This window comes from Sorex araneus, chromosome 3 (genome assembly GCF_027595985.1).
Source record: "Sorex araneus isolate mSorAra2 chromosome 3, mSorAra2.pri, whole genome shotgun sequence".
Lineage (NCBI taxonomy): Eukaryota > Metazoa > Chordata > Mammalia > Eulipotyphla > Soricidae > Sorex > Sorex araneus.
In genome coordinates, this window is record NC_073304.1 from 78519336 (window position 1) to 78546651 (window position 27316).

The 27316-nt window shown below is 40.1% G+C and overlaps 2 protein-coding genes across 2 annotated transcripts in view; one reads left to right on the forward strand and one right to left on the reverse strand.

The window, feature by feature from the left end:
• CHRM5 (cholinergic receptor muscarinic 5) overlaps positions 1 to 3456 on the reverse strand; it is an 81419-nt gene extending 77963 nt beyond the window's left edge. Inside the window, exon 1 of the mRNA XM_055132601.1 lies at positions 2679 to 3456. The gene's annotated coding sequence lies outside the window, so the exon portion shown is untranslated. The remainder of the gene's footprint in view (positions 1 to 2678) is intronic.
• AVEN (apoptosis and caspase activation inhibitor) overlaps positions 1 to 27316 on the forward strand; it is a 174004-nt gene that overhangs the window by 57414 nt on the left and 89274 nt on the right. The window lies entirely within an intron of this gene.

Consider the following 27316-nt stretch of genomic DNA (forward strand, 5'->3'; position numbering starts at 1 on the left):
GAAATACCCTGTTGAATTATGCTTGAATCACTTAACTATTATATTGGAAAGTAATTTTTCTTTCAAAAATTCTAATTAAAATGATAATACTGCACAAATATTGCTACTTTTACATATAAAAATCATGTTGATTATTATTTCTGACAAAGATGACTTTTTTTTGGAATGGTATGTCAGCAGAGACATATTTATTTTGACCTGTATAAATGCTTTTATTTTCTCATGGCTTAAAGAAAAAGTATATAGCTTTTGGATGATTTACAATGAGTAGAGGATCTGGAACAATAGTACAACAGGTTGGTTATTTGCCTTGTACCTGGCTGACCTGGGTTTAATCCCTAGTATCCCTTTTGGTCCACTGAGTTTACTAGGAGTGATCCCTGAACTCAGAGTCAGGAGTAAGCCCTGAGCACTGTCAGGTGTGGCCTCCCCAAAACCAAAAATACCCCCCCCCCCGCAAAAAAAAAAACCCAAGACAAACAACCCAGAATCTAAGGATATGGTAAAATACATTATTGCAAGAATATGGTATCCACAATATTTGCTCAGTTTCTATGCAGGAATCCATTAGCATGTAGTCATTTATTTTTGTAATGTATCATATTATATATTTATAAAATGCAATATAAGTTAGAGAAAGAGTCATTAATACTTCCCTAGGTTCAAATTCTGTTAACATAATAGAATAAAACACATAAACAAAGTCTCAGATAACAAGCATAAACTTCCTTCTTTTGTATCGTGAGATGATCGAGTTAATGCAGTTTTCAACTCCCCCCTTAACCTCCCCTTATTTTCAACTTTTTAATGCATTATTATTATTATTTATCAATGATAATTAGCTAGTGATTTTTTACTTAACTATGCTTTTGGCTAAAATGAAAAAAAAATACCATCCCAGTTTGTCTTTGAGATTTTTTAAAGCTGTCATTTCAACCTCTAATCACTAGTCAGAATGGATTGTTCTAGAAGAAAACCTTTATTTAGATAGGAAAGATATGAAGATTCATTGGAATTAAAGATGCTTAAGGCCAAAGCCGAGGAGGGGAATATTGGTTTGCCCCATTCATTGCCAGGAGAAGAGAAGCCATGGAAGCTAAGTCCCTAATTGCCGTACGTTGCAGTCAATGAAATGAAACCCAGAAAATTTCAGGAATATAACTTATGTCCCCTTCAATTACACTTTATGGGAAAAAATTATTTGAGCACGATATTCTTGTTAGGTTTTTCCTGTCTAAAAATTGCTTAATTATGAGTTGGAATATTGATTTTTTTCTTTACAAAATTCACATTTTCAAATCAAATTGGTTCATAAAATAGAACATCATAATAAGGAGGAAAAAAAAGATGAAAGACCTTAAGGGTTCAGGTAAGTCTCAATGTAGGTAAAATGTGATACTTTTTAGTTAGGGCTGGTATACAAATGACTTAATTGGAAATTTCAAATTTTTTTTCTCTGAAACAAATTAGCATATTTTATCACCATTGCTTGTATTTCTTTTGATATTGGAAAATGATGGGTGAATTTCTGCAATCCATGCAAAAGCAAAAGGTCTATGATATTTAATGTTTACTGGCTGTCTTAAAAAGAGAAAAGGGATCATAGTATTCACCCCATTAATAAAATTTGAAAAAAGGAATGTAGTGAAATAGAGAAGCCTTGCCAGTTTGACATTATAGACAAGCACTATATGGTTACAGAAGATTTCTATAGTTAAGCATGATTTGCTTCTATTTTCTTTATCTCCTGTCTCCTATGATAATAGAAATATGATTAATTGTACAGCTTTTTGAATGAAAAGACGAGCTTTGAAATTTTCCTATTGGAGTTACATGAAAAGTGCTACGGTTGAATTTTGACTGAAAATCTATGAAGGAAATTAATATACTGGCAATCTTTTTTTCTTTGTACAAGATAGTGTCATTATGGAGGGATTTCTAGGGAATTTTTAAAAGGCACTGCACCCGTTAAAATTCTTTGATGGCTTTAGTAGTTCTTTGCATTTTACAGTTTGAACCATTGATCTGAATGAAAGCTTTTTGAGTTAAGATACCAGGAATCTTTTTGCTCGTTGTTAAATCAGAATAAATGTGCCCATTTAGTCTGTTATGAAAATATCCCCAATACCTGTAGGGTAAATCAGCTTCATCCTGCTGAAGTATTATGCCCTCGTTTACTAGAGATTGTTTTTCTTTAGTGTGAATGAGAGTGACATCACAGCTTTTTTTGTGTGTGGGGGTAAGGTGGGGGAGAGTTAATTTTAAAAATCACTCATTGAGCTTTGTTCTTTTGCATTAATAGAAATGTTAAAAATGCATAAAATTTTGTTTTGCTAACTGTCCTGGAAAGCAAATAATCATTTGAGGATTTTGGTAAATAACATCTGTGAATGATTCTTTAAGTCTTTGTGCATTTTTCAAGCTACCAAATGAATATTGGGACAAAGACATGAAAGCAAGATGGGACAAATACAGTAAGAAATTTTCAAGGTTCATTATCTAGTTATAAATGGTTTATACATCATAAGTAAAAACAAGTGTTTACCTCAGGAAGCTTAAGTCTATATAAATCTTGCGAGAGGATTGCATAAAATCCAAATCTCCTAGCTCACTCACAGCTTCAGCAGATTTAGTTTCAGTAGTCAGGTTATAAATTAATGTTATAAATGAAATCTTACCTGGCAGTGGTTTGTTTGAAGATCAGTAATGTGGCTGGGAATAGTAAGCTTCAGTACTTGAAATGCCTTCTGTACTTTCCTCTTGTGTTCTCTCTGAAGAGAGGTTTAATTTCTTGCAGTCTTTCTATATCTGTATTCCTGGTAATCCTGCAGCATTAGTTAGAGCAACACTAGGTAAAGGTTCCATTCTGATAGAATTATAGAAATAGAAGCTTGCATTTTGCCTTTCTCTGATACCAGCAGTTGATCTGACCACAGACAACTTGAGTGTTCAGAACTTATTAAAAATTCATGGAATGTTTCAGCAATGAGAAATCCTGGTCATTTCCATAGATGCTTTACCGTCTGGAAAAGTTCTGTTGTTCATATTTGAGAATTACACATGCTCCCACATCCAATGGCTTTCAAACAGTGATCTGGACCGGAACGTGGCTGGCATTGCACTCTCTGGCTTTGCTTTTCTTTTCCTTTACCAACTTTTTAGTCCATCAGCTTCCTTTTTGCAGAGGATGAAGAGATTTCTCCTGTCACTTTTAGGCTCTGGATCACATAGTTTGATACACTGATTTTTGAAGCGTGAGGGAAAATCCAGAAGGAAGGTACGGTTTTATCATATCTCTGGACAGTGAGCATACTTGGCATGAATGAAGAGCTGATGTGAGCTATTCAAGCCAGACAGCAAACTGATGGGATGACGCTTTCCGTACATAATAAACCCATTAATTACTTCTTCTGATGGACAGCAGTATTCCCTGAAAGGAAGAAAGAAACGAGCAGATGATCATATTCGGTTTGATAGGTACTTTGTATGAGCAGCTTGTCATTGAGAAGTGAATCCAGGAAAAGCTACAGCTTTGGAATGTGATCAGGTAGAATGGGCAAGAGTTGTTTTGACAGACAGTTAAGTGACGTATTTAGGGAGGAAAAAAAAAATGTGGCTAAGTACAGAGGTAGCTGGAATAAGATTCCAAATTGAAAAAAAAAAAAAGGGAAACAAAAAGATTCTAGTTGTTTTTGAAATGTTTTCCCTGTTAGATCTTTTAGCTCAAAGACAGCACTCTGTGTTTTACCTGTGTATTTTGCAAAAACAGTTTTCTGAGTGGTTTTGTCATGATATAGTTTTTCCCTATAAAAGGGAAATTAGAAGCTGGAGTGATAGTATAGAGGGTAGGATGTTTGTCTTGCATGCAGTGGACCTCCATGCCCTGCCAAAAATGATCCCTGAATACCCCCGGTGTGGCCCCCAAACAAAAACAAAGAAAAAGTCTTAGGTAATATAGTGTGGGTTTTAAAAAGCACATGCATTTTTATATGTCTTTGAGGCATGTGATTTTTGTTTATTTGGAAAAAAGCATTAGGGGTCATCACTTGGCATACAATTTTTGCAGGGTCTTCATTTAAAATTTTCCCTTAATTAGAATTTTGAGTAGCTAAACAACATAATAGATCTTTAAGTATCAATTTAATAGTTTTGTGCTTTATTTCAAATTACACAAGGTGATTTCCCACCCAACCCCCCTTTTTGTTCAAGAGTATCTGGAGAATAGGATACTCTGAACTGTTTAAAATAATTATTATAAACGCATCCTAAACAACCATGAAACAATACATGAATTTGCATAACCCATTTACTCAGGTTAAGTAATTAAGATATTAAGATTCTGAAGAACTTTTTTTTTTTTTTGATTTTTGGGTCACACCTGTTGGTGCTCAGGGGTTACTCCTGGCTCTGCACTCAGGAATCACTCCTGGCAGTACTTAGGGGACCATGTAGCATGCTGGGAATCGAACCGGGTCGGCCACGTGCAAGGCAATGCTCTCCCTGCTGTGCTATCACTCCAATCCCCCTGAAGAACTTTAAAAAATTAACTGAAGCTCTGTGACTTACAGGTGGTTTCTCATGTACATAATTACAACACATACCTATCACCAGTGTCCCCACTCTGCCCCTTTCCTCCCCCTACGTCCCTGCCTTTCAACCTTCTCCCAACAACACTCAATTGTGTGCATCAGTTCTCCTGTTGTGTTGCCTCTGGCCCTTTGTTTCTATCTTACTACTGTGTGGTTTAAATCCCACCTAGTTAATGAGAATGAGAGAGCTCATTCTGTATCCCTTTTTTTTCTGACCAGATTCACTCAGCATTCCCTCTAGTTCCATTTATGTTGTGGCACATTGCATGTTTTTCTTCTTTCTCTGAGCTGTAGAGTTAAGATTTTTGCCACTTTAGTTTCATTTAATTTTTTTTAATCCTTAGCTGAAATATTTTAAAGTGAATTTCATTTCACCTTTATATACTTTTAGTATGTAGTTTTAGAAATATTAACAGTTTCTCACACCATCTCTGTCATAACAACTAGCAATAATAGTAACAACATTAACAGTGGAATTGGTAATAATTTTTTGGATCATATAATATCCAGTAAATTTAATGCTTTTACTATCTTATGTCTAGAAAGTTAAAAAAAATTAGAGACTAGACAAGGCCCAGATATTTAGTTGTTATTAGAATTTTTTAGTTATTAGAATTTTAAACACAAACATAAATGATCATATAAAAAGGTAAAATTTAGTCTTTGAGAAACATTTGTAATATGAATATATCAGAATATCTCCAGAATATCTCTTATTTAGCTTAACAACATGTATGGTCAGGAATATAATTTTATGACAGATAGATTGTTAAATTCATTGCTTTACATTTTTTTAAAAAATTTTTTCTTGGGGCTAGAGCAATAGCACAGCAGTTATGGCATTTGCCTTGTACACGGCTGACCCGAGTTTGATTCCCAGCGTTCCATATGGTCCCCTGAGCACCACCAGGGGTAATTCCTGAGTGCAGAGCCAAGAGTAATCCCTGTGCATCGCTGGGTGTGACCCAAAGATGAAAAAAAAATTGTTGACTTGTTCTGAAATTGTGGCTCAAGACTTTGCCTTAAACTAATGAAACTATTTTTTGGCCTGGGAAAATTTTATCAATAGCATTCTAAGATGAAGTTAAAAAAAAATGGTTGAAAAGACTTGTTTCCTTAGATACAATAGAACACTGCTATAATGCACTAAGTTTTAAATAATTGATTATTAAGCCACTTTCAGCACTTGACTGTTTAGTTCTGTGATTTAAAAAGCAAAAACCAAATGGGGGTCATTGTGTTCAAAAGGACCAATGACTGAACTGTTTTGTAGACACGAAATATAATGAGTATAACATCTTTGCTCTCCAAATTATTGGTGCATCTCTGGCTTTGTTTTCTGTCATATCATGTCATGTCAGGAATGGTAGTTTTTGGTAGCACTTTCTTTTTTGATATTCTTAGTTCATGCCCTCTTAAATATTACCAAATGAGAAATATATGGATTTCATACTTTTCGTGTCTTTGTTGAAAGTTCTATAAATAGAAACTATGATTCTCATACACAGATAACTAAATGGGAAAAAAGTGAGCCCAAAAGGCTGCTATTTTCTTAAGTTGTCTGTGTCATTTTCTCCTTAATCATTTACTTATAGCAGAGTCAACATTAGGTGGGTCTTTAATAAACATTGGTGAACGTTCAGTTTCTATTGGAGAACAATATGTGCTTGGTGACAGTGGTTTCAGAGGGAGCTACGGTAGTAGATTGTGAATGCACTTTAGGTGCCAGCCTCACTCTATTTATAATTATTATCTCCCAGTTCATTAGCTAGAAACTGAATGAATAGAAAAAAAAAATTGATTCTAGCAGTGACCTGTAGACTTTCAAACTAAAAATAGGTGCTTGGAAAAAGAAAAAAAAATGCCTCTTAATCATTGTGAGATTTATTTTCTCTAAGACTTTGGGCTTGGGTTCTGTTGCTTTTATAAACTACATTCTTTGTTAAGTTCCCATAGGACTTTCTGCTTTGAAGCAAGGCATTCTCCCTGAGTAACGATTCCAGAGATCTTAATAACTCTGAGTAGGTAGTTATGGAGATGGCTTGTTTGCCCCTCCCACCAGGCCCCCCAGGGAAGGGGAAGAGGGGGAAATAGCATTTATGTTCTCTTTGAAGCATATAATAAAGCATAATTTTCTTCTGTTCCAACGTCTCAATTCCATTCTCCTATTTTGCAATTCCTTTTATTCTGGTATTCAACCTAAACCATTTATACTTTGAAGCTGAACATACAGTATCAGAAGTTCCATTGATTTTACAGATTTAATTTTTTTTTCCTTTTTAAAACGTTTTTGGGACATACTCGGAGGTGCTAGGGCTACTCGAAGCATTGCTAGGGGTGGTGGTGGTGGTGGTGGTGGGGAACCATGTGTGCAGGTATCACCTGGGGCATGCACTCTGTTCCGGCCCTTAGGGGTCTTCTCCTTGACCTTAGATTTTAAGAGCTTTATGTATAAGAGAAATGTCCCCCCCTCACCCTACAAAGTTCTTTTCCTGATGGTTTACAGTTTTTGTTTTGGAATCTGCAAAATGACTGCTTTTATAAAGAAAAAGAATCATTATGATGTGGATCTGAAGCTAATAGAATGTTACATATGAAGTACTTGTCAATAAAAGGGGGGCAATATATATTTGAGGGAAAAAATTAAATAATTGCTTTATATTCTCTATTCATAGAAAGGGTAGGATTTATGGTTAAGAATTTCTTCTATTTCAGCTACATTTTTTTTTAGGTCATTTAAAATAAATCTCAAAGGAATGTAATTTTTTTCAGTTACTAAACAAAGAGTTGCTTTTAGGAGAATATTATAGAATCACGCAAGTTCTTATAAAAATAGGCTTTCTTATTGCTCTTGGTACAAACATCAAACCTTTGTTGACTTACCTGGGTTACTTTGGATTATTTTACTTCATTGATTGTAATAAATGACAAATGCTATAAAATTGTTACCAGGTAGATACTGTAATTTTTGGTTCTTAGGTTAATAATACCTCAACTTGTACAGTGTTGTAGTAGACTGTTACCAATCCTGTTTTATGATGGAGAAAGCAGAAGTTCATCCAGCAGTTAATCCAATAAGATGTTACCCGATGGTGTGAATATAGGCAAGGTGGTGATGTGAGTATAGATAAGATGGTTCTAAGTCTGAATCCAGTCAGATATTCTACTGTGAAGAAAGGATCAGACTTTTCCTTTCATGGTAAGAAGTTCACAATAATTTTCTTTTTAAAAAAATTTAAAAAATTTTATTGAATCGGGGCTGGAGCGATAGCACAGCGGGTAGGGCATTTGCCTTGCACGCGGCCAACCCGGGTTCGAATCCCAGCATCCCATATGGTCCCCTGAACACTGCCAGGGGTGATTCCTGAGTGCATGAGCCAGGAATGACCCCTGTGCATCGCCGGGTGTGACCCAAAAAGAAAAAAAAAATTATTGAATCACCATGAGATAGTTACAAGCTTTCATGTTTGGATTACAATCCCACAATGATCAAACACCTATCCCTCCACCAGTGCACATTTCCCACTACCAATATCCCAGATATACCCCCCTTTCCCACCCTCCCCCTGCCTCTATGGCAGACAATATTCCCCATACTCTCTCTCTACTTTTGGGCATTATAGCTTGCAAAACAGACACTGAGAAGTCATCATGTTTGGTCCATTATCTACTTTTGGCATGCATCTCCCATCCCAACTGGTTATTCACAATAATTTTCAACCCCTCCAACATGACCAACGTTACCCTACAATGACACCTATCTTTTTTTCTAAGGTCCCACGTGATCCAAATATTGTCTTTGAGAAAAAAAATCAAACAAAACAACCCAATGAATAAAAAGTAGAAGGCTTAATTAAGTTTCTATTTCCTATGCTTAGAATTTGTAAAGAGAAAAGTTCTCCTCCCCTCCAAAACTGTTTTCTATTATTTTACAGTCTCTCAAATTGCAATATATTGTATAATATTAGATATTTACATTTAAAATAAAAAAAACTAAATTGGTGCTCTGAGGGAATATGAACTAGATTTATACTTCGCAATATAATTATAGGAAATAATTGTTCTTATGTATCAAATATTGATACACCAGTTGCATCTTTATCTTCCTATTTGAATTTTTCATTTCATTATTAAACTTCTTTAGTTGACTACTCGTGTCACAGAACTTACTTGTTTCACCATCTCCGGTTTGACCTGTGTCCCATGGTTCTTGGGTCCTTTCTAATCCCTCCTCCTTCAAACACCTGCGGATGACCACTAGAGGTCTCCACCCCACGCTTGCGAAACCTCTGATTCTAGGCACGAGGAATCACACATGTTCTCAGGGAAATTGATTACTAACATTCATGTTAGATATTTATTTATATTTAAAAATATACGTATTGTTTAGGTATCAATAGTGCTAGCATTCATGGTATTTAAAGTGCTCCCTAGACAATGCTGTATTTCTTCTAGACTGTGTCTTATGGGATCACATTTCACTAATTCTGAAGTCATATTCATTTTGTGTTTTATAGTCTACCGTAACTATGATACATAAGGACGTACTAAAGATAATTTGTTTTTTTAAATGAAAAATTGTCTATTATTTACAAATGGAGCCTGTCTATATATTCTGTCTCTGTTTTATGGCCCAAGTTGTGAACTTTGTAGGTCCAGAGCAAGTATACAGCTGGAAAATAAATCAACATATACTTGAAAAAAAAAATAAAATAAAAACATGCTCTCTGCCCTGAAGAATCCTGAAGCCTGAAGGGGATGTTAAAGTGTGAATGCACGATCACAAGCTCACATGGTAGACATGCCAAATCACACAATTTTTCTTCTAAAAATTTATCATTAGTTCAAAATACTGTAACATTTCAGGGATATGCCTTATCTCTCTCTCTCTCTCTCTCTCTCTCACTCACACACACACACACACACACACACACACACTCTCTAAGACTCACCACACCCACCACCAAAATTCCAGCCACCAACAGTACCCCCTATTCTTTTCTTATTCCCCTCCCCCTGCCATTTTTCTTTGTTGACCACTATTGCTTTCACCAGGTCTCATATTTTATGACTTTGGGGTCTAATATCCAAATCTTGAATCTATTTTGGGTTAATTTTCATGTATGGTTTTTAGTAGTGAGAGTATCACAATGCTTGAACTTTCCTGTACCTTTTCATCTGTAGCAAGATCACTTCTTTTTTTTTTTCCTTTTTTCTTTCTCCTTTTTTGGGTCACACCCAGTCACACACAGGGGTTACTCCTGGCTCATGAACTCAGGAATTATTCCTGGCAGTGCTCAGGGGACCATATAGGATGCTGGGAATCGAACCCGGGTCAGCTGCATGCAAGGCAAATGCCCTACCCACCCTGCTAATGCTCTAGCCCCGCAAGATCACTTCTGTGCTCTTTCTGAACTCTCTTGCTGCATCTTTATCAGAGTGGCAAGGCGCCATCCTCTGCGGGAAGGAGAGTTATTTGGATGGGCTTTGGTTTTTGTTCCCTGATACCCTTCTCAGAAGCTGAAGGCATTATGTCTTTAGGGAGGAACTTCACACAAATGCTAGCCTAGGAAATGGGCAGGACCAATCATTTGGAATCCTCCAATTCTAATTTACTCTTAGAGGTTCCCACACCCATCAGTGCTAGGCACTATCCCAGGTCTGTGCTTTGGAGTCACTCAGAAGACCAAAAGTGGTATCTGAGATCAAGCTTTGCTGCATTTACTCAGTCTGTTGAACCATCTCTCAGCTCCATCCTAGGGAATTAAGAACATCGTTTTTATAGTTTTTATTTAGGCACCATGATTATAATACTGTTAATAATAAAATTTCAATAATGCTCTCGCCAGTGTCTCTACACCAGTGTTCGAAGTGTTTCCTGCCTTGGAAAAAACTCAGTTCTGTAGGCCATTTGTTACTCCCATACCATGTTTCTTGATATTCGACACATGAGAGATGATTCTATATTTGTCCCTCTCCTTCTAACTTCACTCAGCATGTTACAGTCCAGTTCCACCCTCAATTTCTTTCTTTTCTTTTTTTTCTCTTTGGGTTACACCCAGTGATGCTCAGGGATTACTCCTGGCTCCGCACTCAGGAATCACTCCTGGCGGTACTCAGGGGACCATAGGGGATGCTGGGAATTGAACCCGGATTGGCCACATGCAAGGCAAATGCCCTACCTGCTGTCCTTTCGCTCTCAACTCTCCACCCTCATTTTCTTAAAGTTGAGTAATGAGAATTAAAAAAAAAATGCTTGAAAAGTCAACTGTAGTTTAGATAACATGGTTTATGGTTTTGACGTATAAAAGTTGCCCCAAAGTGCCCATGACTGTCCACTGCTGTCTTCATGTCACTTCTAGTGCACCTCCTCCTTCTCCGGCTCCCTCTCGTCCTTCCCCTCCACTGCTTGGTAATTGGTTTTATAATCCAAGGCCAAGGGCCTTGTCCTTGCTGGATACTGTCTGTTCCCTTGTTTTGTCTCTTTATATACCACGGATGAGATTGTCCTCTTATTTATTGTTCTCTCACTGAGGCACTTCATTTAACATCATTCCCTCCAGCTCCATCCACATTGCAGCAAGGTACAGGATTTTCTTTTCTTATAGCTCCATATACTAGAGAAATTTTTTACAGTCTTGAGTGCCTGTGTCTTGTTTTTCTCTCTCGAGTATTAGGGGTGTTTAAGTAGAGAACACATAACTCTAATAATAACATGCTTCTAAACTTATTCTAAATAATCTATGAAAGCACCTAGTGCCTGCTATGTGGCAGGCAGGGGCTCAATAAATTTTAGAAGTTGTCATTGTTATTACAGAACTTGATTTTAATGGTGGAAGGGACTACTTCAGCAATAATTTGCTAAGCCACCCATTTTATGTGGTCAGTGTAACTGGAGTTGCTATTTTTTATTTATTTCTTGTTTTGGGGCCCTATCCAGCTATGCTCAGGGGATTTTTCCTGCTTTGTGTTCAGGGATCACTCCTGACAATCTTGGGGGACCATATGGGGTGCCAAGGATGGAACCCGGGTCTGCTACATGCAATGCAAGCACCTTATCTGCTGTACTATTGCTTTGGCTCCATAGAATTCTATTTTTAAATCAGGGAAGCCATTTAAATGGCTTAATGATCAAACCACTTCATAAGAAATTTGTGTGTGTATAAGTATTATGAGCTAATTGGCAGTTGTGAGTTTTAGAAGAAGTTAAAATGAAATTGGGAAACAAACAAAATATTTGCACATTACCTGTGATGTTATAGAAAATACGTTTGTTTTTGGACCACACCTGGTGGTGCTCAAGACTTGCTCTTGGTAGGGCTCAGGTGGTGGGGATCAAACCTGGATTAGCCACATGCAAGCACCCAACCCACTGTACTCTCAATCCGGCCTGGTATAGGAAGTAGTTTGTTTACTCTCTGTAACAAAAGCTCCAGAGGGAATACTGGACATCTTAGATTTATGATTTTGTGAGTGATCCATCCAACTTTAAAAACTACAAAACCCTTGAATCCTTCGGAATATAATTATTGATAAAAAGGAATTTTGGTTTCAGAAACAACTGTATGGATGAATAGATAAATGGGTTATATATATACAATTTTTGGAAAAACCCTTGTATATTAAAGTCTCATTTACATTGGCTTTAGGGCTACACCTTGAGGTGCTCACACTATTCTCTGTGCTGGGGGCAGTGGTGGTCTCCCTTTGTGATACTCTGGGACCACATTCAGGGCCTCCTGGATGCAAAGCAAGTGCTCACCCCATTGAGCTACCTCTGTAACTCCATATATATATATATATATATACACATATATATATATATATGCACACACACACACACACACACACACATATATTTCGCCATACCTGGCCATACTCAGGGGATCATGTTCTGGGGGATGGAGCCTCAGGGTCTCCTGCATGCAGAGCATGTGCTCAGCACCTTGAGCTCTCTCTGGCTTAAAGCATATTTTTAAAACCTTAATAATGAAATATATAAGTGACCTTGAGAACTTTGAAATGACTAGTCAGTTGTCTTAAGTCGGCAAGAATGCGCTAGGGCAGGACTTCAGTCCTTGGAATGGTGGAGCTTTAGAAAGACTCTGAGACTTAAGACAAATTTTATGTAACATTTAAAAAATTATCTGGAAGACAGCTGAAAGAGCGAAGTTTAGTAGTAATATATAAAGCGCTAAAAAATGAATTCTAGGGTGAAGTTCTAAGAATGAGAAATAGTAGAAGAACAAGGGAAACTAATATTGATTATAGTGTGTGATGATATGTAACAAGAGGGAAATTACAGCTTTTAATCATGGGCACGCATGCTATGATTTACTGTTTTTAAAAAATAATAGGGGAGCCGCTGCCAGTGGTGACTGAGGTGCCCAGAGGTCATGCTAGGCAGTTCTCACCCAGCAGTGTGACCCCCGAAGCGAGGTGCTTGGCCTGGTGAGTACTTGGGGTCCCCCAGAACTATACCCAGTGGTACTCAGAGGCCGTGTGGTATTGGTGATCCATTCCAGGACCTCACATATGCTTGGGATATATTCAGTCATCTCAGCGATCTCTCCTGGTTCCTGCTTTATTTTATAGATTTTATTAAAAATTTCTGTTTTGTGGGGCTGGAGCGATAGCATAGCGGTTAGGGCGTTTGCCTTGGCGTTTGCCTTGCACGCGGCCAACCCAGGTTCTAATCCCAGCATCCCATATGGTCCCCTGAGCACTGCAAGGAGTAATTCCTGAGTACAGAGCCAGGAGTAACCCCTGTGCATTGCCGGGTGTGACCCAAAAAGTAAAAAAAAAAAAAAATTCTGTTTTGTTTTTGGGTTGCTGGAGCAATAGCACAGCGGGTAGGGCGTTTGCCTTGCACGCTGTCAACCTAGGTTCGATTCCTCCGCCCCTCTCGGAGAGCCCGGCAAGCTACCAAGAGTATCCTGCCCGCACAGCAGAGCCTGGCAAGCTCCCCATCGTGTGTTCGATATGCCAAAAGCAGTAACAAGTCTCACAATGGAGACGTTACTGGTGCCTGCTTGAGCAAAACGATGAGCAACGGGATGGCAGTGACAGTGACAGTTTGTTTTGGGGCCACACCTGGTGGTACTCAGGGTTTATTTCCGGCTCTGTGCTCAGAGATAACTCCTGGTGGGCTGAGGCAGTCATATGGGATGCTGAGAATTGAACTCAGGGCTGCTGCATGCAAGTAAAAACACCCTACCCGCTGTATACGATTTCTCCAGCCCTCCCTACTCTGTTTTTGAAAGCCCCATCATTCAGAGTGCTGTGACCAGAGTAAAAATTTGGTGAACTTGTAGTAACTGGAGATTACGCTCATGACCTAGGAGATGAGGGAGGTAGCCTCGAGGAAACAGGGCTTCCTTCTCTTGGCTTGATGCACCTTGGCCGCCTGGGGAAATGCCTGGCTTGGGTCAGGACTAGGGAAGTCTGCTGTGGCACCTGCACAGCATGGACACTCCCATCCGGCATCTGTCACGCTGTGCCTGAAGACTACTTATTCTGCACCACCCGGAAGTGGGTCCCTACCACCTGAGGTCTCACGGACAAAGGCTGCAGTGAGGAATTGCTCTTTGCAGCAGAGGAAAGTGACCTCTAAACTCTGCCCAGGCTTTTCAGGTCTGTTGCTGTCTCTGGAAGAAAAGAATTTCAGGTGGAGGCGAAGTAGCAAAACAATTTTTATTAAAAGAAATTCAGGGAAGTGTGAGGGGAGAGGAAGATAGAGATATATGTTCCAGAGAGCGCGAGCACAGGCTTCTCTGGAGGAGCAGAGAATGGCTTGAAGAGAAGGTTATATACAATTTTTCCAAATTGTCTTGACCTGGAGTTCTCTGCACACGGGAAAGCTAATCTGGGTGTTGTCACAGGGAAAGCTTTAGACCCTTCATGGGTCCTTTATATTCTTATACTGACCTTTATTTAAAAACAGTATTTTGTGGGCCAGACCTGGTGATGCTCAGTGCTTACTCCTGGCTCAGTGCTCAGGGGACCAGGTGTGGTGCTGGGGATCAAATCTGGGTTGGCAGTGTGCAAGGCACATGCCCTCTCCGCTGGAGTACTGGGGCCCCTTTCCTTCATATTCTCCTCTAGCCTCTCCTTTTCTGGGGGGTCCAACCTTTTCTCAGTGGTGCCTCAGTTTCTCCATCTCCAAACAGCTTAGGGTTTTCATCTCAAAGGGACAATTCCCTCATGCCTTTAGGCTACTTCAGGTCTAGGCAATTTCTTTTGAATTTTTCTTATTTCCCAAAAATCTCTTGACTGGTGGTCTCTGCACTCCCTCCCCTCCCCGTGTCTATCTGCCTGCAAGTTTCAGAGGATGACTTAATCCTCAGATGAACAATTGTGTCCCTAAGAAGTTTGGGTCCTTATAGTCAGTGAGTCAGTGGATGGATAAAGTTGACAAGGGATAAGTACTGTTTCTCCAGCAGCTGAGCAGAGTGAGAGAGACGAGCATGTAAATGAATGTCACCAGTAGTGTGTTCGTGACGAAAGTGGCTCCAGACTAGGAAATCCATCAGGAGGAAGGAGCCAGCTTCAGCAGAGCCATCAGGAAGGTATTGTAAATGGAGTTGTTGGTGAACAGTGTCCAGGTGCTCTTGGAATGCCTCCAGAAGAATCAGTTTCAAGAAATCTTTTTCATCCTTTCATCTTGTTTATCCCCAAACCTTGAACGGGGCTTGATATGTGCCAGGGGAGGAAAGTCATTCTGAGATGATATAAAAATACTTAAAAGGGTCTAATGGAAGCAGCGACAAAATCCGCAGTGCACACATACACCCTCTCTCCCTCTTTCTTCCCCAACGATTCTAGTTGCCATAACAACCTGATTATGGTTGTGCATTTGCTCCCATGGTTGAGGTTGTGTCAGCAGTTCCAGTTTAAACTGCAATTTTCAGGATTTTAAGATTCACTGTCACTTGATGAAGTGACATAGAAATTTCTGTCTCTTGGTTTCATGTGCCCTTACAGTTAAATAACCCCCAAACCCTTCTTCTGTCCCCCCACCCCTCAGTATTTCGGGAGTTCATATATTCAGTGTCGAGGACTTTGCTTTTGTGTGTAAGTTTTTATTGTTAAAGTAGACTTCAATATCTGATCACATTTCCACCCTTTATGAAGAGGAAGTTGAGGCTCTGAAGGGTTAAATGAGGTGACCAGCATCAGGTGATTTCACAGAAATTTAGTTGGCCATCTGCTGCTGGAATGCAGGTGTTAGAGGTCAGCATCACAAGCTTAGTGATTTGATCTTCTTTAAAGTCTCACCGTGACATGCCTTCAATTTATGTAAATATGTCTCCGAGTATTTCATGGATGTCCTTTCTTCTGTTGTAGCAGTCCTTTGCTACATGCTGCATTATAGGAATGTGTTTGTGCCTGTCTGGTCTCCACTAAACTGAGCTTCTCAAGGTCAGATGGCATGCTGGTCTCATGATTGTGCCCGCACTTGCTGGCAAAAACCTGGCTTAGTCTCTTCTCCCTCTTGGTTCTGGTTTCCAGTTCCCTGGCATCTGTCTGCCCTGTTGCCTCTTCCTAGGTCTTGGACCTAATGACCTGTGGCTGGTTTGTTCACCTCTTAGAACTCTACTTTTGCACAAGAACATGAGAGCATGAGATGAGAGAAGATTAGAGAAGTGGGTTTAAGAAGTGGGTGTAATAGAGAGCTGAGAGGGAAGCACATGGAAACATCTGGAATTTTTCTTTCTTTGTTTTTTGCTTTTTGGGTCACATCCAGCACTCCTGGCTCTACACTCAGGAATTACTTCTGGCAGTGCTTGGGGGACCATATGGGATGCTGGGAATCGAACCCGTGTCCGCCACGTGCAAGGCAAATGCCCTACCTGCTGTGCTATCGCTCCAACCCCCAACACCTGGAAATTTATGAGGTGCCTTGGGACTGCCCCTTGGACTAAAGCACAGGGAGCCTGGGGAAAGGTCAAAGTGCTTTATAGGGCCCTGAAGATAGACTTGCATTGAAAGCAGACTTGCTGTCAACAGATAATAGGGACCTCTATCTGCAGTTTCCTGCAAACGGAGGGAGAGAAAGGAATAATTGTGCATGGGACCTGATGATTGGGAACTTTTACAGAAAAGGTGGCATTTCAGTTGGACTGTGATGGGTACCTTGGAATGCAGCAGTGAGGGAATGCAGCTGGTAGGGAAGTGAGGGAGATGGCATTTTAGAGAAGAGAAGCAGCTTGAACAAAGGATTGGGTGGGGGTGGGTGGGGGGGAGAACATGCTTGGCATAAAAGGAAGATCTCGAGTGAGCTGCTGGTAGCGCAGTGTAAGGCCCGAGGGGGCCAATGGCTTGAGATGAGACTGGATCTGCTGGGCTGAGACCAGGTCGCCCAGGGTTTTTGGTGATCCCACTAAGGGCTATAGACTTTGCGCTTTGATAGAACGGAGCCGTACTCTTTAAAGAGCAGTAGGAAGGCATTGAGCAGACCTTGTTATAAAGGAAGGAGAGGGGATATTTTGTTCTCTTAAACCAGATAACAAATGCAGTTTTCTATTGAAACGGAATGTTGGGATTAGAAAGCCAGAAATGAAGGGCAGGAGTTGAAGAAGGAGAGATACTTCAGAGCTAAATGTTCTGCTGTAGTAATTGAGTGCACGGAGCAAAGGAGAGGAAGAGGGCGTTTTTCTCATTCAGACTTCTAGGCGGATTATTTTGCCAGTTTTTTCTAAGTAATGAAAGCAGGAGGAAGAGACAGCCTTGGGTGAAAGATAATATTTAAAGAATTTAAAAGATTGAGCTATAATTTACATATAAAATGTTCAGCTCCTAAGTGAAGTTTAATGAGCATTAACAATTCATATACACCTGTACAGTCGCCTCCTGTAACAAGCTATATAAAAATGGTTCTCAGCCCTTACCTTGCAGAGAAGCATCTGGAAGACTTGTTAAACCGTAGAGGCAGCCCCAACTTTTAGAGGTTGACTTGGGTCCGGGACTTGTGATTTTACATTTCCAAGTAATTCCCAGTTACTGCTTTTTTTCAGGGGCAGCACTTTGAAAATCTGACATAAAATTACAGTCATTCCATAAAGCGTGTTCTCTTTTCTCCCCCATTCCCCAGGAAACCATGGGTTGATCTCTATGAACATGATTAGTTTGCCTATTTTTGGATTGCTTATAAATGGAATCTAACAGTCCATATTCTTTTGTTCGGCTTTCCCCTCCCAGACTAATTTTGAGATTCACCCCATGTTGTTGCTTGTAGTTTATCCCCTTTAGTGCTCTCTAGTGGTCTTCTATCAAATGCATATAGACCACTTTGTTGAACAATTCTCCAGGTCACACAATTTTTTCTGTTCCAAATTTGGATTATTAGGACTAAAACTTTTGTGGCTATGTGTTTGTGTTTTTATTTATTTTTCTTTTTGCTCTTAGGCCATACCCAGCGGTGCTCAGGGGTTACTTCCAGCTCTATAACCAGGAATTATTCTTGGTGGTGCTCAGGGGACTATGTGGGATGTTGGGAACCTGGATCATCTATATGCAAGGCAAGCGCCCTCCCTGACGTACTCTTTACCTGGCCCCAAGCCATGTGTATTTATTGGGCAAATACCTTAGAAGGAATGCTGGTTTGTAAGATAAATTTTTTTTTTACCTTACTGCCAGTGGTTGAATTGTGCCAGTAACTGGTTGAATTATGACTAAATTTTCATTGGCCTTAGTGAAGTTGCTAGATATGGTGTAGACTGAAACTTTTGTCAAAGAAGGAATTAGGGTGGATAAGGAAGCTTGGCAAGATTACCCTTTGATATGGACACAAGGCTGATCAGCAATGGTGCAGCTCTTTAGACTGTAACAAAATAAAAATATATTTTTAAATTGTTTTAAAACATGATTACTTTCAGTCAAAGAACATTTGTTAAGTAGTTACTCGGTGCTTGTCACCTAAGGGTACATCTATCCTATACTTGACCTGAGTTCACAGAGAAATTCTGTTTCTTGTAAAGAAGGTGTATGGCAAAGTCTTAAGTCTGAGCTGCTCTTAATTTTATTTTAATCTGAATATTTTCTAGAAATCCTAAGTATCAGGACATAAATGAAAAACAAACACGAAAAAGTTTCAGTATTTCAAATCATCGGAGAAAAGATGCATTTGTCAGTCAATGGTGTTATCCTAAGTGGAGCCATCATCTGGGAAAAATGTTGATTCAATCCCCATTGATTGGGATGAAGTTTATGTGGATCAAAGTGTAGTGTAGATTCAAAATGTATGAAAGAGAAGATGCTTGCCTTGCATGTAGCTGACCCCTGGCACCACTGAGGAACTCCAGGGGTCACTCCTGAGTGCAGATCCTGGAATAAACCCTGATCACTGCTGGGCTTATTCCTGCCAAATAACAAAAACAAGCAACAGAAAAATGTATTGAAGCTTTGGATTCAATCCCTGGTCACTGGTGCCCCAAGTCCCCCAAAGATATTAAAACAAGTCACTAACAATTGCCTTTCCAATGTGAAAATGGGAAATTCTCTAATCCAGACACACAATGCAGAAACCATTAAAAAAAACCAAAAATACACGAACAACATTAACTTTGATCTTATAGGATTTAAGAATTTCTACAAGGTAAAACCCATCATATCCAGAGCCAAATGATGATGTGCACCGAGGTGGTGGGGCTGGTGGGATAGATTGAACTCAGAGAGCCAGTTTCAAATTCATGTAATAGCCCTTTTTGACAGCTCTCTTAAAAATGGGCAAAGGCTATAAGCAGACTGTTCACAGAAAATAAAATGTCTCTCAAGCATGTGGAAAAAAAAAAGCTCAACCCACTCATGGTGAGAGAAATGCAAATTAAAATTAAATGGAAATTCAGATTTTCAGCTATCAGATTGAGAGATCAGAAAATTCGAAGCATTGTATTGTGTGCATAGTAGTATGGGGGGGGAGAGGAGTAGGGGAGAGAGAGAGGAGTAGGGGAGAGAGAGAGGAGTAGGGGAGAGAGAGAGGAGTAGGGGAGAGAGAGAGGAGTAGGGGAGAGAGAGGAGTAGGGGAGAGGAGGAGAGGAGTAGGGGAGAGGAGGAGAGGAGTAGGGGAGAGGAGGAGAGGAGTAGGGGAGAGGAGGAGAGGAGTAGGGGAGAGGGGGGAGAGGAGGAGGGGGGAGAGGAAGAGAGGAGTAGGGGAGAGGAGGAGAGGAGTAGGGGAGAGGAGGAGAGGAGTAGGGGAGAGGGGGGAGAGGAGGAGGGGGGGGGAGAGGAGGAGAGGAGTGGGGGGGAGAGGAGGAGAGGGAGGAAGGAGAGAGACTAAAAGGTCACAGCAAAGCCAGGAAAGTCAGGGCAAGCATACTGATGAGAGCAAGTGATGACAGCAAGTGTCCAGGGAGCCGAGTGGAGAAGCAGGCATGCACATGAAAGCAGTAAGTGACCATGCTGCCATGGAGGCTGGCAACTCTCCCACTGTGTCGGTACAATGATTGATCGGGGTCACTGCTGATGGGTACACTCTGCATTATGTGCTGCATCCCCTACTTGGAAAAACATTAGAGTTTTAAAGTAAACAAATGTAAGCACACTTCACTGGAAAATGGATCTTTAAAATGATCTGCCCTCGTAAGTTCAATTCTAGATGTGTACACTTGACAGTACTATATAAACGAAGCATTCTCTACTGGTTTTAGTTCCATATTCACTGTCACTGTCACTGTCACTGTCATCCCATTGCTCATCAATCTGTTCAAGAGGGCACCAGTAACTTCTCTCATTGAGAGACTTATTGTTACTGTTTGTGGCATATCCAATATGCACGGGTAGCTTGCCAGGCTCTGCCATGCAGGCTCCATACTCTCAGTAGCTTGCTGGGCTCTTCGAGAGGGGAGTTCCATATTATTGTTTTATTTGTAAAGTATTATTTTATTTCTGGTTGCTCTATTGTTCCATACGGCATAGCATTTCCACAAGGTGATTTGAGGACTGTAGACTCTGATGGGCAGTACACAGCAACGGTGGAATTTTTTAATTTAATTTTTTATTTTTTAAGTTAAAAACTTTTAGTTTTTGGTTTGCAGTACTGTTAATAATGGTTTCTCATGGGCATAATGCCAACCCTACACCCATCACCAGCGTACCCGTCTCCTTTCCCCAAGGATCCCACCTCTCCTCCCTCTCACCCACCCCACCACCTACCAACTTAGTAAACTTACTAAACATCAGTTTACTAAACTGCTGTTGCTAGTTAAACCTCTGTGTCAGTTCCATGTGACACTAGGGGGCCAAATGGTAGGACAGAGTGGCACAGGAAGGAAGGTTGGAAAGGGATCCATGGTTGGAAAAGGTCCAGAAACACTGCCCTAAATAACCATCACCGGACAAAAGGCTCACTCACTTGTATACATATTTCCACGGATAAGTCCTGAACTTTTAGACTTAAGCTGTGTGCTTCATTTTCCTCTTTGAGTGTATTAAGGAGTGATTTGCACTTCATTTTGCCAAGAGCAGTGTCTGTACTCTGACAGCAGCTTGCTACTTCCATTACATAGTAAAGTGAACACCAGAACTACAAAGGCAGGTGTAAGTGAATTTTACTGGGAAAGGGAAGGTGTCAATTTAAGCAGCATCAATGAAGAGTAAGGAAACTCCTGTTATCACAGAGGCACACAGCCTCAATGGCATAGAATGTAATAGGAGGCATTTTGGTTTGTGACCTATGGCTCAGATTGCTGATGCCTTTTTCATGCAGTCGGATACTTCTGCATTTCTATCAGAAAGGAATATATTAATAGTCTGGACAAGAAATACAGAATAATAGGGCAGGGAGTGTAGGAGTGGAAATTAAACAGAGCCTTCTTGCAATTTTAATTAACTACATTTTCATATCATCACAGTAATACACAACAGTCACTTGCAGAACTGGTTTAAATACCAGGTGCATTTTTAATTCTCTGTACCAGTGTTCGGATGTTACTTAGACTTACCTGAAATCATGCTGTTAATACTTTACTAGAGTAGTAGCTTCCTATCAGAAAGGCCAAGACAAGAACACATCAAGGAATGAAGTTTTCCCAAAGCTGCACTCGCCTGATGTCGTATTTGGTTTGGTTGTCTCAAAGCACAACTGCATGACAAGGACACTCTTTGTGAACTTCAGCATATCAAGGTCTGCCACAGCCTCATCAAAAGCCCGTTTAGCCAGTGTTCAGGCAAGCTCTGGGTTATTGGAGATCTCGTAATAAAGCACCTGCATCAACCAGGTGTATTGGTTGTATCTCAGTCTTAGGAGCCTCACTGTAAGCTCCTAGGGAATTATCAGTGGTTGTTTTTCGACCATCTCCACTCACACTGCAGCCACGTATCAGAAGTAATCTTTTGTTTTCAGATAAAGGATGTTACTCTCCAGCTTGGTTACTTTGGTTATTAAATACTTATTCCCAAATCCCATGGTGTGGATGGATCGCAGTTCAGACTGCACTTTCTTTTACTTGTTATAGTTCTTAATCAACTGCATCTCCTTGTTGGCTGGTATTAGTTTTCTCTTGATGCTTGAGAGGAGCCTGTGGGCAGACCTGTGGCTGGCCACTTGCTTGTAGGCCACCGAGAGCAGGTTGTGCTCCCTGTCGTTCAGCCTTACCTCCTGGATCAGCTGTGTCTTCTCCATGGGGGATCCCATGGAGAGCAGGAAAGTGAGGGCAAGTATCCACCCAGATTCGGGGAAGGCCTTCATGTCTGTGGCATGGATCCCACCACTTAGACCTTTTTTTGGCTTTAGCGGAGGATCCTCCTGTCTCCCTTAGCTTCTCTGACAGTGGGCAATGTTGTATCACTGCTCTTATTTCTGTGTCCACCAGCCCCGCCCCCCCAGCTCCAAGTATTACTTATCCTTCTTTTATTAGTTCGACTTCATTGCTCATCTTACAGAATCCTAAAATTCATGCTGATCTTTAAATTGAGGTTATTACCACTTCCATGATTAATTTAGTATTGGAGGCAAAAGGTTAGATCTGATAAGTACTTGAGATACTTGTGGTCTAGGATGTTATTGCGGCAATATATTATGGTTTTAAGCATTGTGCATTTGGATTATGCCTTCAGATTTAAAAATATTAGGGGCAAATGGGGCACCAAATATTTAATGAGATTCTTGTCTGCTTATGTTTCTAACAAAGAATGTAATTATATGCTCAAGCCAAGAAGTTAACTTGATTTACATTTTTCCTTTTCACTCACAATTTGGTTGCTATCTAGACTTAAAAATTTTAAATCCTATGCCCAAGTGTATTTCCAAAGTCCCTTTGAATCACTAAGGCAAAAGCTTAAGCAAAAAGATAAACCCAACATAGTTGTTTGAATGCTGATCAGCTCAGATTCTACAGTATTTTCTGATAGGCAACACTGCAGGTGCTGTTCAAAGACAATGCTGTAACGTCAAAGTATTCCCTAAGGTAGCTGCTAGTATGTTTTTAATCTTGTATTGAGTTCTTGGACAGGTAATCACTGGCCCAAGATCTCTTATACTCTCTCAAGTGCATATCTGCAGAAAGATATTTTTCAGTGCTCCTTTTGGGGAATTGTCTAAGTATGAAATCTAATAGCTGAGCAGTCTTGATAACTGAGGTATTACTCATCTCAAGATTGGGTTTGGCACCAATATAACAAGAGAAGCACACCACATTTGATTGGTAAGGCAACAAATCTGATATATTTATACAGATTCATTAACAACCTTTATAAACAACATGTTACTAATCTCTTACAGAAGGGCCTAGTGGCTCGTGGGTGAAATACAACACTCTTCACACACTTTCCTCTAAGAAACACTGTTTTTTTTTTTTTGTCTCATCTTTAGCAGATTATTCATAACAAGCAATATAAAATAAATTGTTTTGGTTCTGCTTGGGGGGCAGGGTTTGGGTTTCGGGATAGAAATGTGGTGGGAAGGTGTAATGGTGGTGGGATTGGTGTTTGAATATTAAATGTATTCAAATATTGTGACTCTGGGAATCCTACAATCACCTGAGTACCACAGGGAGCACTGAGCCTGAGTAGCCTATGAGCACTGTTGGGTATGATCCCAAATGAACCTCCTTTCCCCTACAGGAAAACGTCTGTAGGACCTTGTAGATCAAGGTCATGTTAGAATTGGTGTTCTTGTGTGTATATATAATGTATAGTGGTCTTGGTATTGTACCATATTAGGCACTGACGTTTGCTCTTAATTGTCTATTTTGTTTCATTAGTTGAACAATTTGATTTTCAGACTCAGTTCAGTCATCTCAGAAAATTAGTTAAAATTGAGTTTTTAGACAAAAACTAGATGCATATTTAATTTGTTTATTTTTTAAATTTGTGCCGATCAGGGAATTAACTCTTTTTTAAAGAGTTAGTATAAAACTATTTCATTATTCATACAAATTTACAATCTCTTCAAAGATTCACTGTAGTTATTTTGTCCCTATCAAGTGTGTTGGTATCTGACTTAAAAGGAGAAGGGCTGGAGCCATAATACAGTGGGTAGAGCATTTGCCTGGCACAGAGCCAGCCCACCCGTGTTTGATCCCTGACACCCAGAGTGCAGAGACAAGAGTAACCCCTGAGCACCCCTGGGTGTGGCCCAAAAACAAACCAAAAAAATTCAGTGAAGGAGACTTAATTTCCACTAACCACCAGCACTATAGGTAGCACTGTAGCACTGTCATCTCGTTGTTAATCGATCTGTTCGAGTGGGCACCAGTAACGTCTCCAATGTGAGACTTGTTGTTACTGTTTTTGGCATATCGGATATGCCACGGGTAACTTGCCAGGCTCTGCTGTGCAGTGGGATACTCTCAGTAGCTTGCTGGGCTCTCCAAGAGGGACAGAGGAATCGAACCCGGGTTGGCTGCATACAAGGCAAACGCCCTACCTGCTGTGCTATCACTCCAGTCCAGTACTATAGGTGTTGTACAAAAAAGTACCTATCAGCTTACAAACTAGAATAAATTTAGGAGTTATCTTCCAATATTGCAGGATATAGATTATGTTGTCTCCTCTTCACATTGCTTCTTCCAACTTCCCCCATTTTTTTGGATGGAGAAGAGAGATTGGACTTACTTTTCTAATGGCAGATAATCTGAGTTATCCCTACCTCCTTTTGTGAGCTGCTGTTATCTGTATAGTTGCTTGACACATACTTTTATTTGTAAAGCAAGGCCTGACAAATTTTGGTTCTAAAACATTCCTTTTGTTAACTGCAGCCATGTAAACCTTGGGTGATGTAGATATCTTGCTATTGAGATAAATGAATGTTTGGGCTCTACGGCTGTGCTTATGTGGATAGAGATAGTGAATTGCGTGTGGTAGGAATTTAGGAGATGTTTGGCATTGGTCATATGTAGCTTTGTAGATGCAGATGAGAGTGATTGCTCTGAAGAACAGAAATATCCTAGGATTAAGAAATATTTTAACTTGGAAGCCTATTAAACTTCTTCCTGGGTTGTCACTGTCTTTCCTAAACAAATTCTCTTGTAATTATTTCATATTCTTTGTATGTTTGATACTTTACAAATACAATTCATCTTAAACTTAAGAAGTAACCCACATCTTCATTTTCCCATGCCTTAATTTTTTTTATTTGTTGTAAGGTGATCCTAACTAGGTATGTAGGTATCATTTTATTCATAACCAAGAGTGCTCAGATAACAAAGGAGGTGTATCTTACTGCTTCAAAGGTTTGTAGAAGAGGCAGCAAAAGTCTGAGGAGAGACAAGTATAAAGGGAGGATGCTGCTTGTGGATTGTGGAGTATTCATTTATTTAAATTTTTGTTTTGTTTTTTTAGCCACACCCAGTAGTGCTAAGGGGACCACTCAGTGCTGGGCATCAAACACGAGGCTCCCACATGCAAAAGCCTGTGCTCCAGCTTCCTGAATTGTCTCTCTGGCCCAGACTTTGGGGGGTTTAAATTACTTTAATGTTTGGGAGCTTCTTGATGGGTTGAGAAGAAACCATAAAGGATGAGATTAAAGGAAAACAAAAGAGGTAGGAGGGGATGTAAGATATTAAAGATCATTGTTTGTGTTTCCACTCTTTGTTTCCCTTGAGCCCTAAAGGACAGTGGTTTGTGCATCAGTTTCTGGAGATTGGTATGCCTGTAGTAGCAGAATTCCCAACAGAGCCCACTCTTAAACTCAGCATCAGAGAGGTGAATTCAGGAAGATGATAAATTAGAAATTATGCATAGGGGTGATAGAATTATGTTGTTCTACAAAAGATGTAGGCCAAAGGAGACGCTGTAGAGCTGTTTGCGCACTGTTTGTTTGATAGATTGGCAAAGAAGTTTATTTCAAGTTCATGTGGAGATGTGTATGTGTGTATGCAGGTATGTATATGCATATGTTTATATGTACATAGGAAATCATTTGGGCAACATGTCCCTTGCTGCTAAGAAGACAGATTTGATAAGAATGGCAGCATGTGGGCTCGAGATGAGGCATGGGGCCTCATGTGGAGGAAAAAAGGAATTAGAGAAGGGAAGTTTTGGTTTGTTTTTGACCCACACCCAGTAGTGCTCAGAGGCTGTTCCTGGCACTGTGCTCAGGAGTGTCCCTCAGCAGTGCTCAGGGTGCCATGTATTCAGACTGGGGTGGGCAGGATGCTGAAGCAAGCACCTTAACCGCTGTATTATCTCTCCAGCCCTAGAGAAAGGGGTGGAGGGCTTCTGTTGTCTTTAACTTTTCATTCAGAAAATAATGACAAGTGTTTAGTTTACATGGTCAGAGAAATTACTACAAGCACATGGACTGTGATGAAAGTACATGGACTGTGATGAAAGTACATATGCTCTGTAAGTCCCGAATGCCATACACTTCTTGCCTCCCTCCCACACGGAGGCCTTTCTATAAAACTTTTGGTGCGGAAGGTAGGTGTACTATGTGTGATTTTCCAAGATCTAACCTTAGCCCAAAACTCCAGCCTCCTCTCACCAGTCCACCCTGTTTTATTGATGGCACACTATTTATAGTCTCTCTATACACTGCCCTCTCTCTACCCTTTTACTGGTTATTTTATCTGACACCTCTCCCTGATCAATTTTCCCCTTTTTTTCTTAAAAACACCCAATCAATCAGTTCCTTCCTGAAATAATCCCTGATGCTCAGTGTACTTAATCAAGCCGGTCTTTCTTTGTGTCACCTCTCAGTTGGGAACCTGTGTTCTCATGGTTGGGATGACTTGTGCAGGTACCTATGTCCCTTACAACCTTTGAGCTCTATTTTTTCTTTTTGGGGCACACCCGGCTATGCACAGGGGTTACTCCTGGCTTTGCACTCGGGAATTACTCCTGGTGGTGCTCAGGGGACCTCTGGGAGAACCTGGCAAGCTACTGAGAGTTTCCTGCCCACATGGGAGAGCCTCAAAAACTCCCGGTGGCATATTCATATACCAAAACCAGTAACAGTGATGGGTCTCATTCCCCTGACCCTGAAAGAGCCTCCAAATGCAGCATCATTGGAAAGGACAAATAAAGAGAGGCTTCTAAAATCTTAGGGCTAGGACGAAGGGAGATATTACTGAGACTGCTCGAGAAATTTGATGATCAATAGGATGATAATGTGGCCTTTATGGTAATTTCTCTTTATATATATATTTTTTCTATATTTGTACTTGTATATATAACTAAGATGTATATATATTTACATCTTAGTTAAAATCTGATTATATTTGAAAATGAAAAACCTCTAAAACAGCTGTAACTATTACTGTATTTTTCTACCTAGCCGAAGCTCATTA